This window comes from Mirounga leonina, unplaced genomic scaffold (genome assembly GCF_011800145.1).
Source record: "Mirounga leonina isolate KUSES-001 unplaced genomic scaffold, KU_Mleo_1.0 Mir_174, whole genome shotgun sequence".
Lineage (NCBI taxonomy): Eukaryota > Metazoa > Chordata > Mammalia > Carnivora > Phocidae > Mirounga > Mirounga leonina.
The window spans coordinates 64363373-64373307 of NW_023270451.1; positions in this window are offsets into that span (position 1 = coordinate 64363373).

The following is a 9935-nucleotide window of genomic DNA, read 5'->3' on the forward strand; positions in this document are numbered from 1 at the left end:
CCTGACCTGCTCCTGAACCCCAGACTCATGCATCCAACAGCCCACTCATCATCTCCAGGGAGTGTCTATTAGGCATCCGCCCAGAGCAGAAGCCTTAATCACACCACTCCCCCAGAGCTTTCTCCATCCAGTCTGCTCCATCTGACTCAGCTGTTAAGTCCCAAAACCCAAAGTTATCTTTGAATTTCTTTCCCTCTCCCCTACAATAAATCTATCTGCAAGTCTTATCAACTTGTATATTTCAAAACATTTCCCAAATCTAGTCACTTTTGCTGGCTCTCCTGCTACCATCCTTGTGTATTATCCATGCTTACCTCAGCTAGTGCAATAACCTGCCCACCAGTCAACTTGCTTCCATTCCTGCCCTCCTATACTTCATTCTCCACAGAGCAACCAGACAGAGCTTCGAAAAACTAAATCAGGTTATATCACTTCATTCAAAAGCTTCCAGGGTGGGGTACCTGGGTGGCTCAGTCAGTTAAGTGGGAGACTCTTAGTTTCAGCTCAGGTCATGATCTCAGGGTTGTGAGATCAAGCCCGATGTCGGCTCCATACTGGATGTGGAGTCTGCTTAAGATTCTCCCTCTTCCTCTGTCCCTCCCCCACTTCTCTCTCTCTCCCTCTGTAGGAAAAAAAAAGAAAAAAGCTTCCAGGGTGTAGGCATCACACTTAGAATAAAATCCAAACTGCTTATCACCTCCTGGTTGTCTCTGGCCACTCTTCAGATCTTATCTCCTACCATCCTCTTCTCCCATGTCTCACAGCTCTCAGCCAAATTGCCCTCATTATTCTCTAAACATACCAGTGTGTTTCCCTCCAGAGGGTTATTTACTGAGGCACATGAGGTTTTTGATAATTATTTACTGGACAAACTATTTTAAGCTGGGCTTTTTCCTTCTCCACTCTCACTATATTATTTGTTAATTTGTACCACTTCCTGTACCCACTTTTACACCCACTCTGCGTTATGCCCAGAGAAAAAGAACACTATCAGTATTATTTCAGGGTTACTCACTGTGGATAATTCAAAGTGTTTCTTTTTCAAGTGAGAAATCTAACAGAAGGAGTGGTGATTTGATTTAAGGCAGCCTGGGAGCATGTCTTAAAAAAAAAGTTACCCAAGATGATTAAGTTTTACAAATCTACTATGTAACATTGTGGCTGTGGTTCACAACACTGTATTGTACACCTAACCATTTGTTAAGAGGTTAAATCTCATGTTAAGTATTCTCACCACAACAGAAAAACTTCCACTATCAGGTATGTTACATAAGCTTGCTGAGATACAGCCTATCTAGACCTTAGGCTTCTGTCAGAGGCCTGCTACTTCTGTAGCTGAGCAGAGTAGAGCCAGCGTCCAATAATTTGCATTTGTACCAACATCACATCCATCTTTTTACCAGGAAGTTTCAAGATCAGATCAGCTCTCACCACTGTTTTCCATCCTTCCCCCTGCCACCGCCGTGTATCTTCCTAAAATTGAGTAAGGCTAAACCTAGAAACCAGTCTTGGTTTTCTCTACCATCCTTCTGCAATCCAGTGTTCTTTAATAAACCTCTTTCTTCCAAAATACCAAGAACTTCATATAGTCATCCCACAAATATAAACTGAATTCTTCCTTGCTTCCAGGCATTATCTTGTCTCTGGTGATATAAAATGGATAGCAATGGATTGATCTGTGCCCGTATTACTGCAATTCCTTTAAGTTCCTTGAAAGAAAATTGCTATATAAATCTAAATACTTAACAAATATTTAACTTAATTGTGTTTTCCAAGGTTCCATCTCAACTACCTCCCCCATTCTCTACTTTCCTATCTTTCAATTTCCCACTACATTTTCACTGCATATCATATGATCTCAGTACATGATAATGACTGGCATCTTCTGTTATGTCCCTTTGCCTACATTCTTCAGTTTTCCATGTGCCAAACTACTTCTACCTCAAATACAAAACCCAACTCAAATTCAGATTAATCCAGGAAGACTATGTGGCAGAGCCAGGTATTGAAGGACTTCAGGAAAAAAAAATTCCAAAGCACCCTGTTGTGAGCACCGTGTGTGAAGTACTGACGGATAGGCAAAATGAGTAAGACCAAGCACTATTCTCAGCACCTTACCATCTGGGGAGTGGACGTAACATAAATTCACTGTGAGTATAATACTATGACCTAAGGAAAATGATAAAATATGGATATCCCATACAGTTGAGAGACTCACAAGGACTTCCTGGAGGTGGCACATGAATCAGTGATTGCAAGTGAGCAAGATTTCAATAGATGCAAATAATTGAGAATTCCAGACAGAGAGCCTGGTAAGAGAGAAGAGAGCATGAGAGGAAGGATCCTAAATGATGATCCCTCTATCCTGTGGCAGCAAACGTCAGGAGCAGCTGTGCTTTCTGAACTCTCAGTCGGCTGGCAGACAAGATTATCTGCCACGGTGTTTAATGTTTGTTTGACGATAATAATGACAGCTGAACAATATAGACTCACTCTTATGGGTCGATATATGAGTAGCATTGGCACTATCAAGACAAGGTATCTCTTCCTCAAAGTGAATGACAGAGAAAAATCATGCAAACGCAAGTGGAAGGCATTCTTCAAGGATGACGTGAAGCTACAGCAAGAGCAGTTTCTATCTGTTGCTTGAAAATGCAACAGAAGACAGTTTCACAGAGTTTTAACCACAATAACAGAGATATGGCTTACTTGAACAGAAGGAGAAAGCCAACTCTTAGACAGCAAGACATAGCTACATAATGCACACATGGAGGGATGAAGGCAGGTTCTCATGTTTATTTTCATAATGCCTTTCATCTTTGTGCATGCAGAACATACTATGTGGGATTCAGAATATGTGTTAGACACCCAGTACTAAGCAGGGTATGAAAGAAGCAAAGGGAGTTTTTGTCTTCTTCCCATATCCTCTGAAAGAGCTCTTCTATCCTTTGGGATGTCACTTCTTAGCCTCTTTGCTTTCCTTTTTACCCACATCCTTAAATATAAATATAAATATAAATATAAATATAAATATAGTCACTTTGAGTTCAAGTTCTTTCCCTAAAACACACCAAAACAACAGCTTATTCTACCTGTTTCCATACTTGGCCCTATAAATTACATGTAGCAATTATAAGAGAAAGATTGTATTAATTAAAAAAAGAAAGCAAAGATAAAGAAAAGCAGCTGCATATTTTTAAATTTTATTATGTTAGTCACCATACAATACATCATTAGTTTTTGATGTAGTGTTCCACGATTCATTGTTTTTGTATAAAACCCAGTGCACATGTAGTACGTGCCCTCTTTAATACCCATCACCAGGCTAACCCATCCTCCCACCCCCCTCCCCTCTAGAACCCTCAGTTTGTTTCTCAGAGTCCATAGTCCCTCATGGTTCATCTTTCCCTCCAATTTCCCCCCATTAATTTTTCCCTTCCTTCTCCTAATGTCCTCCATGTTATTCCTTATGTTCCACAAATAAGTGAAACCATATGATAATTGACTTTCTCTGCCTGACTTATTTCACTTAGCATAATCTCCTCCAGTCCCATCCATGTTGATGTAAAAGTTGGGTATTCATCCTTTCTGATGGCTGAGTAATATTCCATTGTATATATGGCCCACATCTTCTTTATCCATTCATCTGTTGAAGGGCATCTTGGCTTTTTCCACAGTTTGGCTATTGCGAACATTGCTGCTATGAACATTGGGGTGCATATGGCCCTTCTTTTCACTACATCTGTGTCTTTGGGGTAAATACCCAGGAGTGCAATTGCTGGGTCATAGGGTAGCTCTATTTTTAATTTTTTGAGGCACCTCCACACTGTTTTCCAAAGTGGCTGTACCAACTTGCATTCCCACCAACAGTGTAAGAGGGTTCCCCTTTCTCCACAACCTCTCCAACATTTGTTGTTTCTTTCCCTGTCCATTTTTGCCATTCTAACTGGTGTAAGGTGGTATCTCAACGTGGTTTTAATTTGAATTTCCCTGATGGCTAATGATGATGAACATTTTTTCATGTGTCTGTTAGCCATTTGTATGGCTTCTTCAGAGAAGTGTCTTTTCATGTCTTCTGCCCATTTTTTGGCTTGATTATTTGTTTTTTGGGTGTTGAGTTTGAGAAGTTTTTATAGATCTTGGATACCAGCCCTTTATCTGTAGTGTCATTTGCAAATATCTTCTCCCATTCTGTGGGTTGCCTCTTGTTTTGTTGACTGTTTCCTTTGCTGTGCAGAAGCTTTTTATCTTGATGAAGTCCCAAAAGTTCATTTTTGCTTTTGTTTCACTAGCTTTTGGATATGTATCTTGAAAGAAGTTGCTGTGGCAGATGTCAAAAAGGTTACTGCCTATGTTCTCCTCCAGGATTTTAAAAAAAAATTTTATTGTTATGTTAATCACCATACATTACATCATTAGTTTTTGATGTAGTGTTCTATGATTCATTGTGCATAACACCCAGTGCTCCATGCAGAACGTGCCCTCTTTAATACCCATCACCAGGATAACCCATCCTCCCACCACCCTCCCCTCTAGGACCCTCAGTTTGTTTTTCAGAGTCCATCGTCTCTCATGGTTCGTCTTCCCCTCTGATTTCCACCCCCTTCATTCTTCCCCTCCTGCTATCTTTTTTTTTTTTTTCTTAACATATATTGCATTATTTGTTTCAGAGGTACAGATGTGTGGTGCAACCACTCTGGAAAACAGTATGGACGTTCCTCAAAAAGTTGAAAATAGAGCTACCATACGATCCAGCAATTGCACTACTGGGTATTTACTCCTCTAGGATTTTGATGGATTCCTGTCTCACCTTGAGGTCTTTCATCCATTTTGAGTTTATCTTTGTGTATGGTGTTAGAGAATGATCAAGTTTCATTCTTCTGCATGTGGCTGTCCAATTTTCCCAGCACAATTTATTGAAGAGATTGTCTTTTCTCCATTGCATATTTTTTCCTGCTTTGTCGAAGATTATTTGACTATAGAGTTGAGGGTCCATATCTGGGCTCTCTATTCTGTTCCATTGGTCTATGTGTCTGCTTTTGTGCCAGTACCATGCTGTCTTGGTGATCACAGCTTTGTAATATAGCTTGAAATCAGGCAATGTGATGTCCCAGCTTTGTTTTTCTTTTTCAACATTTCCTTGGTGATTCGGGGTCTTTTCTGATTCCATACAAATTTTAGGATTGTTTGTTCCAGCACTTTGAAAAATGTCATTGGAATTTTGATCGGGATGGCACTGAAGGTATAGTCTGCTCTGGGTAGCATAGACATTTTAAACAATGTTTATTCTTCCGATCCATGAGCATGGAATATTTTTCCATCTTTTTGTTTCTTCTTCAATTTCTTTCATGAGTGTTCTGTAGTTCCTGGAGTATAGATCTTTCACCTCTTTGGGTAGGTTTATTCCGAGGTATCCTTTGGTTTTTGGTGCTGTTGTAAATGGAATCATTTCTCTAATTTCTCTTTCTACAGTTGAGTTGTTAGTGTATAAGAAAGTAACTGATTTCTGTGCATTGATTTTGTACCCTGCCACAGTACTGAATTGCTGGATGAGTTCTAGTAATTTGAGGGTAGAGTCTTTTGGGTTTTCCACATAAAGTATCATGTCGTCTGTGAAAAGAGAGAGTTTGACTTCTTCTTTGCCAATTTGAATACGTTTTATTTCTTCTTGTTGTCTGATTGCTGTTGCTAGGACTTCTAGTACTGTGTTGAACAACAGTGGCGAGAGTGGGCATCCTTGACGTGTTCCTGATCTTAAGGGAAAGGCTCTCAGCTTTTCCCCATTGAGGATGATATTCGCTGTGGGTTTTTCATAGATGGATTTTATGAACTTGAGGAATGTTCCCTCTATCCCTATACTCTGAAGAGTTTAAATCGGGAAAGGATGCTGTATTTTGTCAAATGCTTTTCCTGCATCAATTGAGAGGACCATATGGTTCTTCTCTCTCCTCTTAATAATAAGCAGCTGTATGTTTTAACAGGGGGCTATAGTAGAGCCCAAGGTATTTCTAAGGTAGTCAAATACTGTGATGTGAGTCACAGCTCCAAGGCACCAACTCTTCAGAGCATAATTCCTTCTATTGCTATAAGATGCTGCCACACACTAAAGAGTGTTTTTTATTTTTTTTCCATGGGAAATGTTCAGTGTAGGTCAATATGTTCAGGAGGCATCACCTAAGAAAGGGATTGGGAGAAGTCACATTGACTCTAGTACAAAAGTTCTCAGTCTGGCCTAGGGTGAGTGGGTTTGTGGATGGACTACGGAACATCTGTGAACTCTTGAAATTATATGTAAAATTGTGGCATTTGCATTTCTCTGGAGAGGTCTTCCATTGTTCTGTTTATGTTTTCAAAAGGATATGTAACCTCCATTTGTGGTCAGTGCTCCAGGGAAAGTGTATTAGTTTGCTAGGGCTATCATACCAAAGTGTCACAAACTGGGTAGCCTCAATAACAGAAATTTCTTGTTTTCACAGTTCTGGAGGCTAGAACTCTGAAATCAAAAATGTTGACAGGGTTGGTTCCTTCTCAGCGTTGTTAAAGGAACAGTCTGTTCTGGGCCTCTCTCCTGGGCTTGTCGGTGACTGTCTTCATGTTCACATGGAATGCTCTCTGTACCTGTGTGTGTCCATGTGTCCATTCTCTCCTTTTGAAAAGGACACCAGTCATGTAGGATTAGGAACCACCCTAGTCCAGTGTGACTTCATCTTTAGTTACATCTACAATGACCCTTTTTCCAAATAAGATCACCTTCTCAGGTATTGGGGGTTAGGACTTCAATATAGGAATTTTGAGAGGACACAATTCTACCCATAACAGAAAGCACAGCAGCAGGGTGTAAGTTATCTTTTGTGCCATTTCTTTTTTTTTTTTTTTTTAAGATTTTATTTATTTATTTGATAGAGAGAGACACAGCGAGAGAGGGAACATAAGCAGGGGGAGTGGGAGAGTGAGAAGCAGGCTTCCTGCAGAGCAGGGAGCCCTATGTGGGGCTCGATCCCAGGGCCCTGGGATCATGACCTGAGCTGAAGGCAGATGCTTAATGACTGAGCCACCCAGGTGCCCCACTTTTGTCCCATTTCAAACATACATCCCCCCGTCTCCAATCTGGGACAGATAGTATCAATAAGCCTACAAGAATATTGTAACTTTTATATCCCAACATGAATATTATAATTGGAACACCAATCATAATGGATTAAATGATTTAATATATGTAAAGCTCATAGATCAACGCCCAGCACATAGTATATTTTGGTTAAATATTGACCATCATTTATATATATTCACTCATAGTTTCCTATCTCACCATTTTCCCCTTGCCACTCAAATCTGAACCAGAGATGTTCTGTATTTCCCTATGATTTTCTCCTCCTTTCTTACAATCACAAGTTACATCTTTCTCAGGAGACAGAAACATCTGGTAGCCTGTGTATATCACATTGCCCCAAATTCAATAGGCACTTTTATCCCCAATGATAACCCCTTCATAGTCAGCCCATGGGCAGTGCCACAAAGCCCATGACACAGACCTGATCTGTTAAAGGTCAGCAGAAGGCTATAAATCCCTTTCCCTACAGCTCTTGCCCTCCTATGTGATCAATGTCAAAAGCATATTTTGAAGCCTATTTTTCTTTTTTCCCTTTTCCTGGGAATAAGGGACAAAATTTATTCCATTTAGAAAAAAGTTATTTTATCTACTTTTTCAGAGTTTTTCATAGTTCACCCTCTTTTTATGTTTCCAAATGCACTTGTTCTTATAACTTTCTATAGTATTTATTATAACATGAACACTTGTACTCTTTCCTTGGAATGTATTTGCTATTTTCAACCTGCTCTTCTAGTTCAAGGGTGAACCAATGATAAATCAGCTCTTTTGCTTTCTAAACAAAACTATTTCCCCCTCTAAGTTTTTTTCCTTTTATGTACATTTTTCTTAAATATATAATGTTATATAAGAAACCTCATATAAGTCCCATAAAATAATAATACACATATTGATTTAATTCCATTTAATAATTATTGAGTTTCCACCATGTCCTTGGCACTGTGGTGGTCATCAGAGATAAAAAAAAAAAAATGAAATAAAGCAAGACTACAGCTTTCTAGGAAAGAAGGATATCAGAATAAGGGAAACAATAGCTGTTAGAAATTGGAAGTCATCATGTCATGCATTATGTGGAGAAATTTATGTGTTATATTACTTAATATTATCATATGAAAAAAACAGTAAAGGACAAAAAAGATGTGAAGATTATACTTCTATTAGAGTGGCAAAATCTAACTGCAAAACTAGAGCTCTTTCTACTTTATTGCATTGCCTTATTCATTCTACAAATATTATCAAGAATCTACTATTAATGCCAAGCAGATTGCTGGGTACTGTGAACAAAATAATTAAAACACAGCCAAAATCACTACCCACATGAACCTTAGAGTCTAATAAAGGAAACACATTATTCAGTCAAATTCATTTAATACTGTTATTTTAAAATACATGCTAGGAAGAGGAGAAATACATGCTTTTTTGAGAGCTTCTAATAGTCTAGCACTTCAGTACTAAGGGAAGTAAGAGAATGGTTCCTAGTTGAAGGGATTTTTGAAGTAAGATCTAAAGCATAATAGAGATTTTAAAAAACCAAGGGTCAGGGTGCCTAGATGGCTCAGTTAGTTGAATGTCTGACTCTTGGTTTTAGCTCAGGTCATGATCTCAGAGTCATGAGATCGAACCCTTCATCAAGCTCTGTGCTCAGCATGGAATATGCTTGAGATTCCCTCCCTCTCCTTCTGCCCCTCCCCCCTCTAAAATAAATAAATAAATCTTTAAAAAATAATAGAAAATAAAAATTCAAGAGTCATTAGCACTTCTGGGAAGATGAAACAGACATACTTTCCTATTATTCTTGCTAAGTACAACTACAATTCATAGATATTATATATTAAACAAACAGCAGAAGACTGAAAGGTGGAGAGAGAAGGCAATTTGGCTAGGGACCACAGGACCCAAGGAATGACAGAGTGGTTAAGTTTCCTGGGTTTTCTTTTTGCCTTACATATCCTAGACTTACAGCCAAAGTAGCTGGTAACCCAGAAACATCCATGAGGATAGACAAAAAACCCCAACTAAAACCCAATTTTTCTAGCCAAAGGGTGAGTAAAAGGAAAAAGTAGCAAGACAGAAAACTTTTAGGCAATAATCATTCCACTCTAGTCAAACACCACAGAAAAACTGTAGCCATCCTCCCATCCATGCTGATAAATGCTGTGTGGGGAACCGAGACTTACAGCCTCAAGAGCCTGTACCAACTGCCCCCAAACACCTGCCAGGGTGGTATCAGAACAGGTCAAATAGGGAGATAGGATTTTCATCCCCAGCTTTCAGTAATAAGTACCAACCACCTCCAACTATGTTACTAGAAATCATGTAGGGAGCTAAATGGACAGTTAGAACTTTCACAATCACCCAGAGATAGCGAAGTCACTGTGATATCAATGGGGACTGCTTGTATTACCAAACCCACCTCCTGCCCAGCAGTAACAAGAAGTCCCTCTCACATCTCATATGTCCAGAGGTTGTGTGGGGAACCTGAATTTCTGCCTCTACTTGGCAATAATGAGGTGGTGCTCCTCCCTCTCCCCCTTCTGGAGTGGTATCAGAAGAAAAAAGATTTCAATAAAGTCCAGAATCTCAGAACATAATAGGAAAAATGTAAGAGTTTCAATAAAAATCACTAGTCATGCCAAGAACCAGGAAGATCTCAAACTGAAAAAGACAACAGATGCCAACAAAAATATGACAAAGATGTTAGAATTATCTGATAACAATGTTTAAACATCCATGGTAAAAATGCTTCAATGTGTAATTATCAGCATGTCTGAAACAAATGAAAAAATAAAAAGGTTTAGTAAAGCAACAGAAACATCCAACAAGGAAA